The sequence below is a fragment of the Amblyomma mixtum genome, chromosome 10, assembly GCF_055824585.1.
Source record: "Amblyomma mixtum isolate Tamu chromosome 10, ASM5582458v1, whole genome shotgun sequence".
NCBI classification, from domain to species: domain Eukaryota; kingdom Metazoa; phylum Arthropoda; class Arachnida; order Ixodida; family Ixodidae; genus Amblyomma; species Amblyomma mixtum.
Genome location: NC_143021.1, coordinates 67937758 through 67958571, shown reverse-complemented (window position 1 = coordinate 67958571; position 20814 = coordinate 67937758). Strand labels below are relative to the sequence as shown.

Genomic DNA, 20814 nt, shown 5'->3' with positions numbered 1-20814 from the left:
TCACACGCTCTGTATTTATCTTGTGAACTCACAAGACCATTCAGTTTTGCCTGTCTGTGTAGTTTTTTCTTTGTGTTGTTCAGCCGCCGAAGACGGTTGGTAAACCAAGCAGAACTGCTATCACAGGTAATGGTTAACACGGGAATGTACTGGTCGATGAGATCATTGAGGGAAGTTTTAAAAAGGATCCAGTTCTGCTCTGTAGAGCGAGAGCAGAAATCATGCAAAAATTTGTCCGAAAACTTTTATAATTCTGCATTAATTGCATCAAAATTGGCTTTGCCGTAACATCTTATTTTCTTTTTAGTAGTTATATTTTTACTAGCGCGAAATTTTACGTGGCCAGAGATGCGTTCCTTGTTTGTTATACCTGAAAATATACCAGGTTTGTTTGTGAGAACTAGGTCAAGTACATCGGAAGAGGCCTTAGTTGATCGTGTTGGTTGGTTAATGAGTTGTGGTAATGAAAAATCAAGGCAAGTGCTGAGAAAAGAATATGCTGCTGCATCTGTGTCCGCTACAGAAAGTGTTGACAAATTAATTCTTGGAAAATTAAAATCTTGAAATATAATAACAGCCGAATTGGAAAAACGCGCATACATTTCACTCAGCACCCAATGGTATTCATCTGAAGATGCACCAGACATGTCGGGCGGACGGTCGAAAACGCCGGTGATGACACGAAATGCAGGATCATTCAAAGAAACCCGAGCACATTCATGGAAAGAATCGATAACGATAGGTGTGGCAATGAATTCGTACTTTATCGCGATGAGAACACCGCTCCTCCCCCTTCGCAATAGTCTATTTCAGCGAAGAAACTTGAAATTGCATGCACTGGTAAAGATGTTGACATTATGAATAGTGTCGTTCAGCCACGTATCAGTTAGTACCACTAAAGAAGCTTGACATGAATCGATGAAAGATGATAGTGCAATACCATTGGCTACAGCACTTCTAATGTTGGTGTGCAGAAACAGGCAGTCGTTATCATTACCACAATGTAATTTGGCGGGTGAGGTGGTCGATGAACTTAGGTTTACGGAAACGGAGGGAGGACGTCATTCCCCATCCTCGCGCCCTGATACAAGAATAGCCCGACTTTCATTGGCGTTCCAAGTTTTCAAGTCTATTTTGAAGTGATCACGATATGCTCGGCGAGTTATCAGTAGGAAGGCTCAGCAGTAGCAGCGACCCGTGCCGTTTTCCTAAATATAGCTGTGGTAAATGCGTGTGTTCCGTGCAATATGAGGGAAGGAGAAGCCAATCGGGGAAGTCTTGAGTGCGCCAAGTTGCGGTTGAATGGTTCTTAATTCTATTACTCATAACTCTATTTTTGAGCTCATTGCTGCAGCATTTCTTTTTGAGTTTGGGTAATATAGAGGGCCGTTCATTTACAGTTCGTGTTATTGCCAAGAAGAAATACAGATAGAAGAATGAAACTTGGGCGGCAGTTTAATCTTTCTCTACATATTCTCCTCCCATAGCCACGCACTTCGGCAACGATGGCCGAGCTGCCGCAGACCATCTCTGCGGAACTCCTCCTTTTTTGAGTTCAGAAGAGCTCCACTTCAGCAACAACTTCCTTTTGGTCCTGAGAATGTCTTCCGCGCAGTGTGCTCCTATACGAGGGAAGAAGAGGAAGTCACTAGGTGCGAGGTCGGGTGAATAAAGGCATAGTGCCTAGAATACACTGGCTAGTGTGCTGACCGTGGCCTCCCTGGTTGGCGATGAATGCCGACGGCCACCGCGCGGAGCCCTGCAAGTCGGGCCGCCCCGCCTCGGTCTCACAAGAGTGATGGATCTTTGCTTTCGTTAAGCCGTAACGAACCACAGCTGTCATGGAGGCAGCTGACAGCAGGTTTCAGTGCTTGTTTTGAGTCTCTGACTAGAAGCTGCATATTGTAGTCCTTTTCGCTTGCTCGAAAGCTTCCATGAAGTTCAGCACATCCTCGAGTTTAGAACGTCCCCTCAGGCACACTGCGGCTACCGCTGATAGCCCATTAAGCAAACGCTTTCCAAACACCACCATGTTTTGAAGTTAGCAAAGCTAACTAGTTAATCTAGTTAGCTAGTTAATCCACTGGCACAGATGGCATCCATGCCACTGGAATGGGTGCACTCTCGCTGGTTGCAATCATTTTACGATTCACCAGTTCACCAGCGCTTGCTTCTTTAGAGCCACAGCGTGTGATGCACTTCTCAATTACTAGAGCTCCGTTGTCGGCCCCAGATATTTGCGGACTCACCGATTCGGCACTCTCAATGGCTGAGGACAACTCGGAGGCTTCCGACGCAGCCCGCCTGTGAAGCTTTGCTCGCTCGTACAGATGTCTAGTTTTCCTGATTGCTGACATTTTAAGCGCAATGTGTTTTAGATATTGCGTGAATATAGTAGACATAGTGTCGGGTTTCAGGCGCGGTTTGTCGCGGGGAAGCTCGCTGGTTACGCAGTTGATGATGATACTGAACTTGCGCTCGATAACACTGCTCTCAAAATGTTTATCCTAAACTACAGCAGCTGGTGTCACCCTTCTGTCTTCTCTTTTGAAGTTTCGTTCCCATTCTGCAGGCCGCGTAGCATCAGATGGTGCAGTATACTGCTTTCACACAGCGGCACAAAAGCAAGTCTCTGCACGGTCGCTTCGGCTTTGGCATCTTTTTGTGCAGTCACATGTAGCTCGTTTAGTGACGGGCATGGGCAAGGGACAACGGGGAGCTCAATCCATGATTTGACTACACGGGGAGAACACAGAGAACGAATACAAGCGCGCACAAAAATGACGGAACTACTGGGAGGAGTGGATGCCATGACATGCATGCATGTGCAAGCAGCCACACCGGACGACAAACACTGCACCTCGGTCAACAAAAAATACGCGCACAAGCAAATTAATCACGCACGCACAAGACCAGGTTGTTGGTCGTGAGAGCTCAGTCCATGATTTGACTACACGGGGAGAACACGCAGAACGGATACAAGCGCGCACAAAAATGACGGAACTACTGGGAGGAGTGGATGCCATGACATGCATGCATGTGCAAGCAGCCACACCGGTGCGCCTTCTGAAGCGAGAAAACCGCGTCGTCTGCTTTCGTCGCTGTCGCCTGTGCTAAGTGAGCCGGTGTTGAGTTATCAACTGCGGAACCTAGCGTGCGGTGACCTTTGTCATGTGCAGGTTGTTGTGAAGGATGTTGTACACTGAACCTACAGTTACATTAACCTGTTTCACTAATTCTTCAACAGTCATCCGCCGGTCAGCGAGCCCTAGAGCCTCCACTTGCGCCGCAATCTGTGGCTCATCATCGCGCGACGCTCCGCCACTGCGCTCTTCTTCGTCCAGGATGGTTTGGCCACACTTAAATAGTCTGCGCCATTTGGCAACAGTGTCATAGGCTGGGGTATTTTCAACGTACACCTCCGCCAGCTAAGCATGAATCTTCTTGGCATCGTGCCCCTTCAAATGCAGTCACTGCACGTGCTTCGAGTTTTTCGATGGATGCTGACATCTTTGTTTTGTTCCCCTAGCGGTGCTGCGTGGTACTATATAGAAGACAATTTTTATATTCCGCTGAAACTAGAGATAGGTGCATTAATTTTGATGCCTATCGTGTACGTCTGTTCTAAATTAGCGGTACTGATAATACCAACATTATGAACGCCCCGTACGTAATCTTTGTTGCCAAAGCGCATCCCGTTTCGCTGTTTTCTGAGTTGCAGTCTGAACAGCTTGACTGGTAGGTAAACACTAGATGACCGTGTTTTTTTTCCCCCCGGAAATACTGAGTGAAAGGGGGCATGATATTCCGGCATAAATGGCATGTTGCTAAACTCTAAATATTACGCATGGTCAAAGGCCTACGGGCAACGAAACGTCGGGAATTATCCCATAGTTCCACGGTTTTATAGCCAAGGCCATGAAATTTGAAAAGCACTATCGCTACTGTGGTAGCTTGAGGTATCAGGAGTGAATACGCGGATTAGTGGATTCTTTAATAATGGCACACTGTTGGCCCTTCACTGGCGGCGCCGTGCTGGTCTTCTCCTGCTCGATCGTGGTTTGGCTGAGTGTGCCCTTCTGCGCGATTGGAGAGCCGCGTCATGTCGTCGACGAACATGGCGACGCTTTCATTTGTGCGCTGCGTCTGCAGGGCAAGTTCAGCTCGCTCCTTCCGCTCGTTGCTGCCGAAGGTGCCCAGCAACTGTCGCCGGAAATCTCGCCAGGTGGTGATGGCGGACTCGTGGTTTTCGAACAACGTCTTGGCGGCGTCTTCAAGGGCACTACAGACATTCCGTAGCTTGCGGTCCTCGTCCCACAGGTTAAACGTAGCTATCCGGTCGTAGCTGGCCAACCAGTCCTCCACGTCTTCAAACTTGTAGCCATAAAACGACGAGGGAGTGCGAGGCGCGTGCAGAAGCAGCGGTGATGAGCTAACGTAATTCTGCATTGTCTGGCTTGCCGCAGTCGACGTCATTATGCGGAGTGGTTTCGTCAGAGGTCGCAGCTCAGGATCCAAGCCTCGCGAGCGGCGGCTTGCCTTGTGGACAGGTGTCGTGGGCGTCGGAGGCTCTTCTTACACCTCCACCAAAATGACAGCAGAAAGGGCGACAGGGTCCTTCCCCTGCTCGAGCATCGGTTGGCTGAGTGTGCAAGCCCCGGTGCGCCCTTCTGCCCTCTCTGCCGTGCTTCTACCGGCTCTCGGTGACAATATGACAATTAGTCCGATATGAGAGGACTGCACATAAGTATCGTGGGTTCCTTAATGTTACCATAAAGTTTCGCAGCAGAGCGAAGGTGAATCCGACCGTTGTCAGTTCTAATGGACTGCCTCAAAGCTGAGCAGTGCGTCAAAGGAATTTCAATGCTTCAGACCTCAAAAATTTACCATTTGCCAATGTGCACTCATCAACAGAGACAAGACGGCTAAATATGCTGAACAGCTGCTTCTCATGACTGACTTCTGCGCTTTATCTCGGGGACTTTTTCTCTTCTAGAAAAGGAAAAATCCAGGACCCTCTGCTTCGTACAGTGGTCGGAGCTCATGGCACCCCTTAGGTGAACCCACTTGTCCCACAAATGCAGCATTCATGCACAGAAACATCGTGTGGCGACGCAAACAGGACTGCTTCTCGCGCCACGCACTACGCCTAGGCGGCCGGAGTACCACAACTTCCCGAGTGCATCGCGGTGGCGTAGCGAAAGTGCTGGTGAAATCGGCCGATTACCGCCATTATTTCACCAACAGAAATCATCGCCATTCAGTGCGCAGCATACTTCGGCAAACACTAATGGAAGAACTTATCTTGCTTGGGTACTTGTGCATTTTCCACAAGCTCTCTGCCCTGTACGTGGATACCAGAGGCGTTGACAAAGCACTTTTCTTCTTGTTCTTTAACGCATCAAATGATTCCAAGGCTTCTCACACGCGCCCGACCTGTATATATCTTGTAGTGTAAATAGATTACTTGTACATTTTACCTCTCTCCCCCTGTCCTCTCTGCCTGTCCCCTCACCTCTTTCATTTCTTTTCTCCAGTTTGCCTGCTGTCCCTTTATTTCCGCTGCCCCAGCGTAGGTGCTTCCCGTAGCAATGGCAGATACCTGGGTCAGCAAACATCTTTTCCTTCCTTTCATTATTATTTTTAAATAAACCACTATTACTGCTTCTCTTGTTGCTCCCAGTAACTTCGGCTTCGTTCAGTTCTGCGTCACATCCGGTTGGCCTGAAATGAGCAGCCGAGAGCCGATTTCCTTGACTGCAGCATCGCTGTCCCACTTTGCTGTTGTCCTGCGTTGCACGAGTCGCGCAGTGAAGTAACCTCATTAGGCGCTCTTGTGGAACGCATTCTGTCGCAGCGCCTCCACTTTCATTGCAGATACGAAGGCACAATATCAGAAGCTTGGCAGCGGCTGCCTAACGCTTTCTTGACGCTGCGGGTGACCTTATGCAAATAAGGCACAACTTTTGAAGAGTCGTCGTAATGCGTAAGGTCTATTCATCATTTCTCCTTTTGCATTTTGAAGGAAGGAATTACTCAAAGCGGCTGAAACCTGTCGACCATCGCCTGTTTAATTACGAATTCAGGTAATTATGCCTTTGCTGGAAGCCCGACAATGAACAAACAACGCGTAGCAATTCCTCTTGCATGAAGTTGTTGGAGTTGCTCTTCTCGGGCGTTCTGTTTGCGTCTTCGCATGCCAGGTGCCGTAAACCTGTGCCACGTATACTGCGGCCGTTTCTCATCCACAAGGCCGAACGGCAATGAAACTGTGGCATAATCACTAAGATCTTTTTACACGCTTCATAGACCTCCCCTTCCAAGGGGCGTGGCTCGGTGAGCAAAATCGCCACCTCTGCTCTGAACCGGTTTCGCCGATTAGGTCTATACGCGTCGCAGCCGAATCTTCTGTTCACCAGCGGCGTGTGCCCATGAGCTGGCGCGCAGCAAAAGAATTGCCTATTTCCCGTGAACAACGTAAGGAGGTGCACCGTGTGACGACATGCTGCGCACTCACGCAGTAATTTCACGTGCGTCCCGGCTGCCGGTCTAAACTGCGCCAGCGCTATCTGTGGCCTGGTGCAGAGCTAGCTTTATTTTGAAGCGAAAAACTTCACTGGGCTATTGAACACCGGGTCTGGCGTGCGCCGTGATCAATTTTAGCCACACCGGCGCATGCGCGAGTTCGCCGCGTGACGTCACTGGAGAGGCGCAGGTGGTCGGCGGCTCCGTCGTTCGCGCGCTCTGCGCGTGTTTACCGAGTGTGCGCGCTCTCGGCCTCCTCGTATGACGCTACTTGCAGCCGCGTGTTTACCACAGTCACTACTGCGCATGCGGCTATACAACGCGCTTGCGTACACCGTGCTCCCAGTGCATCGTGCGCGAACTGCGACAGCCATGACGTCAAACAAAGCATAACTGCAGCTTTTCGCTTCTATATCCAGGCTTAACCAGAGCTAAGCCACTGCCATTTTTTTTTTATTGCTGCGCGTAAGTCTTGCTAGGGAAAAAGCGTGGTTTATACTTTCTACTCTGACTGTTTAAAAAGTGACCGCTGCATAACACTGCGCGCATATTCTAATGCATAATTTAAGAAACATGGTGACCACAAACATTTCTATTTTAGAAGGGGTAATTTTTTAAGAATAATTGATTAACTAAAGGGGATGGACAGAGCTCCTGCATAGGGCTGGATCGCACGAGCAACAATGCGCTGGTGTCAGCAAGAAGGGCTGCAAAACTGCTCTATTAATCGATGGTTCCGTGAGGGTCTCTCCCTCTGATGGGTCCGGCGTGATGCAGGCGCGACCCTGGAGGGATGTGCACAGGAAGTTCTTCACGCCGGTCGTCATCATCTAATAGCATATTCGATAAACAGCACTGGTGCGCACCGGTGCGAAATTTTATGTTCGATAAATTGCACCGGTGCGCACCGGACATCTTCGATAAATGGGGCGCACCATCTGGGGGCACTTCTTTGTTGCCCCAAGGCGCACCGACAAAATCGGAGGTGCTCATGGGAGCAATCCCAACAGGCATTGCAGCAGACAAGCAGACGACAAATGGCGTCCGCACGGGAAAGGCCTGATCTGCTCGCCACGATTGTTGATTTCCTTTCAAGCACTTCTGACAGCGAAGATGAAGAAATACTGGCATTGATAAAAGAAAATGAAGGCAATGAACGGCCAAACTCTGAACATTATGGACAAATAAAACTAGGATGCAAAACCTCATTTCAAACTTGTATGACTAGGCAGCTGCGACCGCGGTCTATTGAAATATCGGCCCGCAGCAAGTAAAACACGTATACGCTCGAGACGCGCGGCTTGCAGTTGCTGCAGGGCGTTAAAGCATTATATGGTGTTGCCGTAAGCAATCTATATCATTTCTCTGGTTACGGCGCTCGGCTGCTGGCCTGAAAGACGCGGGTTCGATCTCGGCCGCGGCAGCTAAATTTCGATGGAGGCGAAATTCTAGAGGCCCGCGTACTGTGCAATGTCAGTGCACGTTAAAGAACTCCAGGTGGTCGAAATTTCCGGAGACCTTCACTACGGCGTCCCTCATAATCTGAGTCGCTTTGGGGCATTAAACCCCAATAAACCAAACCTAACATCATGAAATATGGGTACATCTGCATTCATACGCTGGATAGCAGATTTCAGTTGTCATGCGACCACACATTGCGCAGATAGAACCGGAATACGAGCGTGCCGACCAAGGGCGTACTGCGATTTTCTTGGACCAAAAGCGACTCACCAGCCGTCAGCTCTTTTAAAAGCTCATTTGACGTGGTAAGACGGCGCGCCTTGCCGTCTTACCACGATTACCGCTGACATTTCAGAAGAAAAAGTTACCTCGGGCTGTCGCTGCATGCAAAAGCTCCAAGAAAGCAGACGACGGCATTCGCAGTTCCGGGCCAACGCCACCTACGCACGCAAGGCGGCGTTCGGAACGGGCACCGGCGCGACGCAGTTTGTATTCGATGTTGCCCCGGCTTGGAGCTCCACTACCGCGGGTCCTTGAGCACCGCAGTGGTTTTGGGGCTGTTCTGGTGCGAGTTTATCGAAGATGCCATAAGGAGTTGTAGAAAAACACTGCCAAACTGTAAAAAAAAAAAGTTATGAATATTTGGGCGTTGTTTCAAGGTAGTTTTCTTGCTGCCGGAATTTTCATGCATCTGAATAGACACTTTATTTATCTTTGTAGACGTACCTGAAAGCTTTTATTGGCGTCAGCGACTCGGACTGAAATCCTGGTCTTAATGTTCCCTCAATTATAGGTTCAAATATGCGACAGTGGTGTGCAGCGGGCGCTTGTTGAAGAGTTGACGTAAGAAATATGAAGCGCGCTTTTGGCGCAACCAGAGATGCGAAGCGGCCGCCAGAAATCCACTTGGTGGCCCGACCCTAGGCGCGACAGAGCGGCAGTACCATCTTTTGGGCTCTTCGATGTCAGACGCACCCTGGGTTATGCTCTCGCATGACGTCAGCAGGGGACCATAAGAAGAAGAAAAAATAAGCGCGGTTTAACGTAGTCAAACCGAGTAAACGTGCGAAAGCATGTGTTTAGCCCGTTCGCTCATGATTTTGCTTCGCTTTCCTCGGTCGTGGGCACATCTGATGAAGACTACGATGTGCAATGCACAGCACGAGAGTGTGTATGTTAGTTAGTAGAATTAGTTCGTGAAGACGACGTGTTGCAGTTTAGCGCGAGGCGTGACCGGCTGCGGCTCTCGTGCAGTGGCCAGCGATCCGTTCGCGCCGCCCCGCGGGTTTGTTTGTTTCATTTGGCCAAGGTCACCCTCAAGGTGATGACCTTCACACAAACTCGGTGGGACCTCGTGAAGTAGTTGTTTCGCAGTAAGAATAGTGCGGGGAATTGAAACCCAGGGTCCACAATACTTCTCCAGAAGTGATGGTGAACCTGTAGTGTACGTGTTTCCTTACGACTGCATGATGAGACCATGCTTGCGCATTCAAAGCATGCACGCAATCTTTTGTGACCTCCGCAATTATATTTGAAAACGACTGTGCATTTCAGTATCCAGAGATTGAGGGAAAAAGCTGCAGACAGCAGGTTGACAGTCCTAAGACCCGTTTCATGGCAGCGCCAGAGCGGAATAACAATGCATATGGAACACTGCCCATAAAGCAGAAGCGGAAGATGACGAAGCCGGCAAAAAAAAACACGAAATATCACTAACCCGTATAGAGAAAATCTGGCAGCGAGATTAATTGTGAGGTGTACGCTAATAACAATGTTTGGTTGGTGGGGATTCAACGTGCCAAAGTGACTCAGGCTATGTGGATCGCCGTAGTTGAGGGCTTCGGAAGTTTCGACCACCTCGGGTTCTTTAAAGTGCACTCACATCGCACAGTACGCGGGCCTCTTGCATTTCGCCTCCATCGAAATTCGACCGCTGCGGCCGGGATCGAACCCGCTTCTTTCGGGTCAGCAACCGAGCGCCATAGCCACTGAGGCACCGCGGAGGCGCACTAATAACAAGGATTATGCATACTGGTTATGCAGCAACACCAATAATAACTTTCTTTAAAATAAAACAGCGCTAACTTTTCAGACGAATACACAGATAGACATGACAGGACGGGCGCTGGTATTCGTCTGAAAAGTTAGCGCAGTTTAATTTTGAAGAAAAGAAAATGCGTCACCAACTAGCCCCGCAACGTGTCTTACTAACCAATAATAACCATTCAGCACAAACTAAAAAGCACAAAGCTAACATTAGGAGAAATAATAATTGTGCACAGTTAATAAATGAAAATGGGAAACGGCAATATTTTCATTCGTGCGAGCGCACGCATTAATTAGCACTATTACGGGTGATGTTGTTTACTACTGAAGTGCTATATTCAGTTTTGAGATTTAGCTTATGAACGGATATAAGAAATATTAGATTTATATTCCCTAATGAATGCATGGAGTATCATTTAAGTGTATGAATTGTGCACTTTGTGTATTTCGAACTTGTGGAACCGAGGTTCACTTGGAGGATCCCATGGCACATTATACAACGCGCAGAGAAACTTTTCCTCAACTGTAAAGGCTGAGCTCCATGAAAGCGAAAACTCACACGAATGAGACGGCGGCAAGCGACGAGCGGAAGCTTTTTGCCCGCGTCGCTGGCCTCGTCGCGTGGTTCTGTGTCCACAAAAAAGTTCGCTCGTTGACAGCGAGTCTCCTCGCCGTTTGCGGTTTGCTGACAAGCTCGTGGGTCATCGCCGTTGCCGCTGCAACGCCGGCGTAGATCACAATTGCTGTGAGGCAGACAGGGCAGTCTGCTTGTCGGTAACGGAGGGCCGGGCGCAGGCCGAGCGCTCGTTGGAGGTTGGGAGTACGCGCGCACCGGACGAAAACTCCTGCCATTGCTTGCTTGGGGTCTGCCCACTGAGCGTTCTTTTTTTGTTTTTCATTTAAGCAGTTTACCATAGGAAGTCAAAAAGAAGTCCCCCTGCTAGTTTGCTGACAAGTGGTAGTGAATGATTATTCAAATACACATCATGGTCAAAAATGAACCCCAAGTTTTTCCACAACTCATAGTTCAACCTTAGCCGTATTAAATGCGATGTCAGCAGTCAGTGTGGCGTATAGCTTCTGTTTTAGTAGTATTTATTATGGCAGCGTTCTTGATGACCCTCACACCAAGTTTATTCACTACAGTATTAGCAGTTCTTATTAATCCGTGGCGCGATGAGAAGTAAATATTTGATGTGTTTTATGTCCTTGTCAATATTAACAACATTAGAACGTAAACATTAAAAGGAGAGATCCAAATCTACTTCCCTGTCAAACTCTTATTGATTTATTCTTCATCTGAGAGGAGAGGATACTGACATGTGTAAAGTGATAAAATGAGCGCTTGAGATTAGATATGACGTAGTTAATTCAGAGGAAACAGCGCCAATTATTTGGTTGCAATATTGAGCAGAATTACATGATTAATGCAGTCTGAAGTTTTCGCAAAATTTATAGTACTTAAAATGTACGCAACTGTTCATAATTGTTTTCTTCCGACAGCGCAAGCTGAGTAGACAGGTGTTTACGGAAGCCGTACTGACAGTCCACTAAGAGGTTATTAATTTTCGCAGATGCAGACAATCATCTAAATATAACCTTTCGATCAAACTGGAAAAATTTATATTGACTTGTAATTGGTAATGAGAGCCCTGCTACCGCGCTGAAACAACTGGATTACTTTAGCGACTTACATCTTATGCGGAAATACTCCGGCATTGATACATATGTTGCAATCATTGTGCAAATCGACGTCGCGTTGCTGCCCTGAAGTACCTTCTCATGCTTCATCATGGGTCTGTTAATATCAACAAACATCAGTACCTGCAGCCATCACACCGTCACACTAAGCGAAGAAATCATGAAAAGCGTGTGAAGCCGTACTTCACACGTTGCAATACATTTATCTTGTTTCCTATCGTCCTTCGAGATTTGGAATTCTTTACGCGGTATCTTGCTGACTGTGATTCTACGCCTAGCTTCAGACTAAATTAGACTCTTTCCTCCATTCTGCTCTGTAACGCGGAAGTTTGTGCCTCTTCTTTTCAAACCGGGAGGGGGGGGGGGGGGGAATGATGCGTTTGTTTGAGTATTACACTTATGTGCTTATATGCTGCATAAAGTGATACACATTGTGAATAGCCCTATGAACCCCTCCCAATATGGGTCTTCCAAAGCTGACAATATTGCTAAATAATATATATATATATATATATATATATAGGGAAGGGGAATGAGGGGCTCGTTATCAATATGACAGAAGCAAACAGCCACAGAAGCCAAGGGGCAGAGGGGATTTTTTTTTATTTATTTATTTTGTGGTGTTGATCAATTTAGAATATTACTGAATATGTTATCGCTTAAAGCTAATTGATTAGAAAAGCAGAAGAAAAAGCAACCACATGCCGCCGGTGGGATCCGAACCCACGACCTCCGAATTACGCGTCCGGTGCTCTACCTCTGAGCTACGGCGACGGCTGTCAAATCTTCTGCTTTCGGGGATATTTATGTTTACAAGTAACCTAACCTTGAGAGTGTTCATCAGCGCCACCCACGCTCATAAGCGGCGGACGTAGAACGTCCTGAGTTTCCGCAGGTGTGACGTAGAACGTCATCGAACGGAGAGGGTGGACGCTGCGTGAGAACCCTCTTATACTTCCTATGGCATCAAGGCTGCCAGAACCGAGGCCCTGGCTAAGCAATTAAGCAAACAAGGGAAGGGGCATGAGGGGCTCGTTATAAATATGACAGAAGCCAGCAGCCACAGAAGCCAAGGGGCACAGGGGATTTTTTTTATTTATTTATTTTGTGGTGTTGATCAATTTACAATATTACTGAATATGTTATCGCTTAAAGCTTATTGATTAGAAAAGCAGAAGAAAAAGCAACCACATGCCACCGGTGGGATCCGAACCCACGACCTCCGAATTACGCGTCCGGTGCTCCACCTCTGAGCTACGGCGACGGCTGTGAAATCTTCTGCTTTAGGGGGTATTTATGTTTACAAGTAACCTAACCTTGAGAGTGTTCATCAGCGCCACCCACGTTCATAAGCGGCGGACGTAGAACGTCCTGAGTTTCCGCAGGTGTGACGTAGAACGTCATCGAACGGAGAGGGTGGAAGCTGCGTGAGAACCCTCTTATGCTTCCTATGGCATCAAGGCTGCCAGAACCGAGGACCTCGCTAAGCAATTAAGCAAACAAGGGAAGGGGGATGAGGGGCTCGTTATAAATATGACAGAAGCCAACAGCGACAGAAGCCAAGGGGCACAGGGCATTTTGTTTTATTTATTTATTTTGTGGTGTTGATCAATTTAGAATATTACTGAATATGTTATCGCTTAAATATTACATATTCAGTAATATTCTAAATTGATCAACACCACAAAATAAATAAATAAAAAAATCCCCTGTGCCCCTTGGCTTCTGTGGCTGTTTGCTTCTGTCATATTTATAACGAGCCCCTCATTCCCCTTCCCTTGTTTGCTTAATTGCTTAGCGAGGGCCTCGGTTCTGGCAGCCTTGATGCCGTAGGAAGCATAAGAGGGCTCTCACGCAGCTTCCACCCTCTCCGTTCGATGACGTTCTACGTCACACCTGCGGAAACTCAGGACGTTCTACGTCCGCCGCTTATGAACGTGGGTGGCGCTGATGAAAACTGTCAAGGTTAGGTTACTTGTAAACATAAATACCCCCTAAAGCAGAAGATTTCACAGCCGTCGCCGTAGCTCAGAGGTAGAGCACCGGACGCGTAATTCGGAGGTCGTGGGTTCGGATCCCACCGGCGGCATGTGGTTGCTTTTTCTTCTGCTTTTCCAATCAATTAGCTTTAAGCGATAACATATTCAGTAATATTCTAAATTGATCAACACCACAAAATAAATAAATAAAAAAAATTCCCCTGTGCCCCTTGGCTTCTGTGGCTGTTGGCTTCTGTCATGTTTATAACGAGCCCCTCATCCCCTTCCCTTGTTTGCTTAATTGCTTAGCGAGGGCCTCGGTTCTGGCAGCCTTGATGCCATAGGAAGCACAAGAGGGTTCTCACGCAGCTTCCACCCGCTCCGTTCAATGACGTTCTACGTCACACCTACGGAAACTGAGGACGTTCTACGTCCGCCGCTTATGAACGTGGGTGGCGCTGATGAACGCTCTCAAGGTTAGGTTACTTGTAAACATAAATACCCCCGAAAGCAGAAGATTTGACAGCCGTCGCCGTAGCTCAGAGGTAGAGCACCGGACGCGTAATTTGGAGGTCGTGGGTTCGGATCCCACCGGCGGAATGTGGTTGCTTTTTCTTCTGCTTTTCTAATCAATTAGCTTTAAGCGATAACATATTCAGTAATATTCTAAATTGATCAACACCACAAAATAAATAAATAATAAAAATCCCCAGTGCCCCTTGGCTTCTGTGGCTGTTGGCTTCTGTCATATATATATATATATATATATATATATATATATATATATATATATATATATATATATATATATATATATATATATATATATATATATATATATATATATATATATATATATGACAGAAGCCAACAGCCACAGAAACCAAGGGGCACAGGGGATTTTTTTTTAATTATTTACTTTGTGGTGTTGATCAATTTAGAATATTACTGAATATGTTATCGTTTTTAAAGATAACTGATTAGAAAAGCAGAAGAAAAAACAACCACCTGCCGCCGGTGGGATCCGAACCCACGACCTCCGAATTACGCGTCCGGTGCTCTACCTCTGAGCTACGGCGACGGCTGTCAATTCTTCTGCTTTCGGGGGTATTTATGTTTACAAGTATCCTAACCTTGAGAGTGTTCATATATATATATATATATATATATATATATATATATATATATATATATATGACAGAAGCCAACAGCCACAGTGACCAAGGGGCACAGGTGATTTTTTTTTTAAATTCATTTATTTAATTTGTGGTGTTGATCAATTTAGAATATTACTGAATATGTTGTCGCTTAATGCTAATTGATTAGAAAAGCAGAAGAAAAAACAACCACATGCCGCCGGTGGGATCCGAACCCACGACCTCCGAATTATGCGTCCGGTGCTCTACCTCTGAGCTACGGCGACGGCTGTCAAACCTCCTGCTTTCGGGGGTATTTGTATTTACAAGTAACCTAACCTTGAGGGTGTTCATCAGCGCCACCCACGTTCATAAGCGGCGAACGTGGAACGTCCTGAGTTACCGCAGGTGTGACGTAGAACGTCATCGAACGAAGAGGGTGGAAGCTGCGTGAGAACCCTCGTATGCTTCCTATGGCGTCAAGGCTGCCAGAACCGAGGCCCACGCTAAGCAATTAAGCAAACAAGAGAAGGGGAATGAGGGGCTCGTTATAAATATGACAGAAGCCAACAGCCACAGAGACCAAGGGGCACAGGGGATTTTTTTTTAAATTCATTTATTTAATTTGTGGTGTTGATCAATTTAGAATATTACTGAATATGTTGTCGCTTAATGCTAATTGATTAGAAAAGCAGAAGAAAAAACAACCACATGCCGCCGGTCGGATCCGAACCCACGACCTCCGGCCCACGACCTCCGTTCTGGCAGCCTTGACGCCATAGGAAGCATACGAGGGTTCTCACGCAGCTTCCACCCTCTTCGTTCGATGACGTTCTACGTCACACCTGCGGTAACTCAGGACGTTCCACGTCCGCCGCTTATGAACGTGGGTGGCGCTGATGAACACCCTCAAGGTTAGGTTACTTGTAAATACAAATACCCCCGAAAGGAGAAGATTTGACAGCCGTCGCCGTAGCTCAGAGGTAGAGCACCGGACGCATAATTCGGAGGTCGTGGGTTCGGATCCCACCGGCGGCATGTGGTTGTTTTTTCTTCTGCTTTTCTAATCAATTAGCATTAAGCGACAACATATTCAGTAATATTCTAAATTGATCAACACCACAAATTAAATAAATGAATTTAAAAAAAATCCCCTGTGCCCCTTGGTCTCTGTGGCTGTTGGCTTCTGTCATATTTATAACGAGCCCCTCATTCCCTTCTCTCTCTATATATATATATATATAGTAAGAACGTAGACCAACGTTTGAAACGCTTGAAACAATTCATGGACGTTTCGACCGTGGAACGGCCTTCGTCAGAATGTCTGAATCGAAAGGGATGGCACAATATATGTAGGTAAGAACAACGCAGAGGTTAATGGACCCGAAAAAATTCGAGAAAAAAAGCATCAGGCACATGCCTACAAAACGATAAATGAATCACAGTGTCAATCATAAGACGATAATGAACCTCAATGCACAACACCTACTTTACGAAACTTAGTCTATCTTCTGTTTTAGCTACATATAATGAACATGATTATTTACTTTGCTTTAATCAGTTCTAAGACCGATAAATGAATCGTAACTTCACGGAAACAGCACTACTAGCGGTTTTTCGAGGTGATCTAAAACTTTTGCATTGACACTTTCTTCCTGATGTTAATAATTAAAAAGTTAGCTAATTAAACTTAACTAATTGATTTACTTTGAAGAGCGAAAAAAATACTCAAGACTAGGCTACGCGACTATGAACAACCCTGAGTTGGTTTCACTGGACTAGGACACTTCGCCTTTTTCAAAAGTTTGGTTACATTTAGCTGGGACACCCGGTATATATATATAAGGTTCCCCCTGCAAAGGGTGAACCTTTCCATGTGGTCCCCATATGCGAGCCTCATCTCGTTTTGGGGGCTGACATGCCACCGTGTGGAGACATTTAGCGCAGCCGTAACCTGTGTGTCCTCTTCATGAAAGGGATGGCACAATATAGCTAGGTAAGAACAACGCACAGGTTAATCGACCCGAAAAAATTGGATAAAAAAGTATCAGGCACATGGCTACACAACGATAAATGAATCACAGTGTCGATCACAGGACGATAAATGAACCCCAATGCACAACAGCTACTTAGCGAAATTTAGTCTATCTTCTGTGTTAGCTACATATAATGAACATGATTATGTACAGAGGGCAAAACGCATGTCTAGAACACGTTCTGAGCGTGTTTTGGGCGTAACACGCGATAGCTAGCGATAAGGTTTGGTTAAAAATGGTCTGGATGTAAACATGTGCATTTAAACTCATAGAATTCCATCGTCATTTTTTGCCTTCTTGGTCGCAGCGGCTTTGGGAGCTCCGGAACACACAGTTTGGTTGTTCTAGGCATGTGTTTTGCCCTCTGTACTTTGCTTATAATCAGTTCTAAGATGACAGATAACCATCTTGAACAGCGAGAATGAAGAAGCAAGAAGTTACAAATGATATATATATATATAATGTGTGTGTGCAGGTTGTTCACCTAAGACTTTCCAAAATTTATAAAATAGCCTCTTTTCAGTTAGAAGAGTGCTTTTTTCAGCATAGCACTGTAAGCGGTGTAGTACTTCGTAATACTGCTAAGAGGTGCTAACTTGCAGGCTGGTTAATTATTACAGAATAGTTCACTTTTTAACTATTACTGTTAGGCTGCTTAATTATCGAAAGCCGTGTAAGTCAAAGTAATATCCATATAAGTTTTTAAAATTTCGAAAACGCGGTTACCGTCGGCGCCCTAGCCGAACAAATTTTGGCCATTTAGACGAGTTACGTGCACTGGAGAGGTTGCTTCGCATGCAAGCTTCTCGAAAGCTCATGTATTTTGACGCAATGTACACAGAATTGTTGGGCCACAGCGCCGAGGGTAACCGCGTTTTCAAATGTCTAAAAACTATATGGACATTACTTACGGACGCCTACACGCCTCAGAATGATTAAAGATGCTTGCAGTATTAGTAAAATGTTAAGTATTGAGTATTAGTTAACAAGCCTGCTCGTTAGCACGTCTTAGCAGCATTCTGATGTACTACACCGCTGACAAAGCTGTGCCCAAAAAATCTCTTTTAACTCAAAAAGCCTATTTTTGAAAATTTTTGAAAGTTTTAGGTGAAGCACCCTCTATAATGTGTCGCAGCTAAATGTAACCACGCTTTTAAAAAAGGCGGACTGCCCTAGGCCAGTGGATTGAACTGAGGGTTGTTCAGAGTCGCGTGGCCTAGTCAGCAGTACTTTTTTCGTTCTTCAATTTTTTTTAGCAAAAACTAATTAGCTAACTGATTAATTATTGGCTTGAGGAGAAAAGTGTCCATACAAAAGTTATAGACCGTTTCCAAGAACACCTAGGAGCGTTATTTTAATGCAGGTGTGATTTGCGTAGCTTTATGTATTGGCCTTCAAAGAAAGCTGTCACGTGATCAGCTGCTGGCTCACATCTCTGTCCCAGTGCGCACGCAAAGCCTCAACGGGGAGAGCACTCCAAAAAAAAGTGGATTTTGTTCCCTGAGACGCGTCTCAGGTCGTTGAATCGGTGCAGTTACAATGTGGAAGCTTCTTTCCTGTTTTGCGAGTTGTAGCTTAAGGCCGGCAGAAATAACTGTAGCTTGGTGCAAACATTAAATGAGCTGTTTTTCAAGACGATTTACAACTTGTGTATTCACGCTTTCTTACTGAAGCCAATAATTAAAAATTTAGCCAATTATTCTTTACTACTTAATAAAGTTTGGGGAACCAAATGCTGCAGACTAGGCCAGGAGACTGAACAGGTTTTTAGTTTGTTTCACTACACTCCATGTTTTTAAAAGATTGGTTACATTTAGCCAGGACAACTTATGCAAGCACCGGAGCAATAATATCTCGCGTATACCGAATTGGCTATATATGTAGGTGGTCTGCGTCCATGTTGTGAAGAAGTTAGCACAAATACAAGACGAGGGACAGAAAAAGAAACAGACATCGAAGACGTTCACCATCGCTGGTGAACGTCTTCGATGTCTGTTTTTTTTTTCGGTCCCTCATCTTGTATTCGTGCTAACTTCTTCTCAACAATCCTGGCAGCATGCGCTCCTGTCTATGTCGAGGCTAAGACTATTGCTGAGTGAAGAAAAGTCCTGTTAATACAGATTAATTTGTTGGATGCAGAATAATGGCGTTCGGAATGCTTGCTCTTATAAGATCGCAGGCACTCATGCATACAGGAATGTTATTACTACTGGCCAGAAAATTACTTAAATGAGGCAAGCAGCAACTGACCAGTTATGTGAGCACCATTGTTGACAATCTGTACAAGTGGTTGGGAACTAGGCATATGATTCCGTAGAATGATCAGCTGTTTCCAAACCCTCTGGCTACCGTTTTCACACGATTCGAGCGCGTCGGCGTAATAATGGCTTTTAGCGCTGCGTGGTTCGTTCGTGAGATGATTGCGAAAATACGTTAACTCCATGCAGTCATTTGGATCTCGTGAGTTGGACAAACTTACCGTATAGCCTCTTTATATTTCTTACTCTGTCGAGTAGCGTCTTCGGGTCCAATGGCTTGCGAAATATGGAAGATTGTTTTCTCTTTGTGCTAAAGGGGAAATGTCTTTGATAAGACGAGCAAAAAAAATTAGTGAAAGTTCATGCGCAGAATCGAGAAATCGCGTGGGCAATCTATGCTTTTTAGTTCTTCATGTCAGCTATCTAGCCCGTCCTGTGTGATTTTTCTATGAAAGTGTCAGTACTAATTAATCGGTGACCTTTGTGGTTTAGAGTTATAAACAAGGGCATGTGATCGCTAAGGGCGCACGAAAAGTCTCAGTTCAGTCTGACCTAAGGCAACGTTTGTAATAAGTAGGCTGATACAAGTAGACGTATTGTTATTACTTCCGGTAGGTGCTAATATAACGTCCAAGGAGCCACGTGTGTGTATAACTGCCTCACAATTGTGTTTAAGGTGATTGTGGACCATCATAATGCTATAAAAGTCGCCACCCCACGCAACTTGAAAAAGAAATTCAGACATATGAGGGAAGAACTGTTCAATAAACTCAAAATCAAAATGGTCCAAGTTAACCGCGTGGCATACGAGTGAAAACAGAGTAAACAGTTCTAGCACACACGACTGTTATAACGTCATAATCAGCCCTATTGCCGCAAAATTCGTTAATGAACTTTACATGTATGTTCTCACGGGCAAGAAAACTGACACCACCTCCATGCGAGTTTTCTCTATATTTAACAAAACAGAAATATTTAGGCTGTTGCCAAACGACTGAGTGCTAGGCATACCATTCTTCGGGCAGCACGGTAAAGTCAAACTGAAACGATACGCTGCTGTAAAACAAAAAAAAAAACAGACAGACGTGTCTTCCTTGTCTCGCATTTGCTGGCAATTTATATAGATACATGTAGTGTATGTTTTTATGTTCTGTCCCAGCGTGCCTTCTTGTGCTTGTTTTTTTATGCATTTCCAAACGCACTTACGAGGAGCGTTCAATAAAGATTTCCCCTGACCCACTTCCTGTGGATGGAGAGCAACGAAACTTTGCAGATTTATTAGTCCTTCTCTATATAGGTGCCACCCAGGGACACACACCTCTCCCATATTTTTATGCAACTGTAAACACCTCGCTTGTAGAAGTCGATAGGTTGCTCCAAAAGCCATGCTGTGACTTCAGAAATCAGAGCCTCATCATCTGGAAAATGCTTGCCTTTCAAATATGACTTCATTGTTGGAAAGAGGTGGAAGTCCGATAGTGTGGGGTCGAGTGAATAGGGGGGATGCGGTAGAATTTCAAAGCCACAGCAGCATGCTTCCATCTGGGCAACATGTGAGTTGGGAACTGAGGCATTGTCATGCAGAAGGCGGACACCGTTGGTGAGCATGCCACGTCTCTCGAGTTTGATGGCCTCCCGCAATTTTAGCAGCAGTAAAGCATAGTGTGCCCCA

At 45.9% G+C, this 20814-nt stretch overlaps 2 non-coding genes across 2 annotated transcripts; one reads left to right on the top strand and one right to left on the bottom strand.

Annotated features, from left to right (window-relative positions):
* Nucleotides 1–15063: 15063 nt before the first annotated feature.
* Nucleotides 15064–15135, bottom strand: TRNAM-CAU (transfer RNA methionine (anticodon CAU)). Its single transcript has one exon. It is a non-coding gene; the product is annotated as a tRNA-Met (tRNA).
* Nucleotides 15136–15814: 679 nt separating this feature from the next.
* TRNAM-CAU (transfer RNA methionine (anticodon CAU)) lies at nt 15815–15886 on the top strand. Its single transcript has one exon. It is a non-coding gene; the product is annotated as a tRNA-Met (tRNA).
* The last annotated feature ends 4928 nt before the right edge of the window (nt 15887–20814 follow it).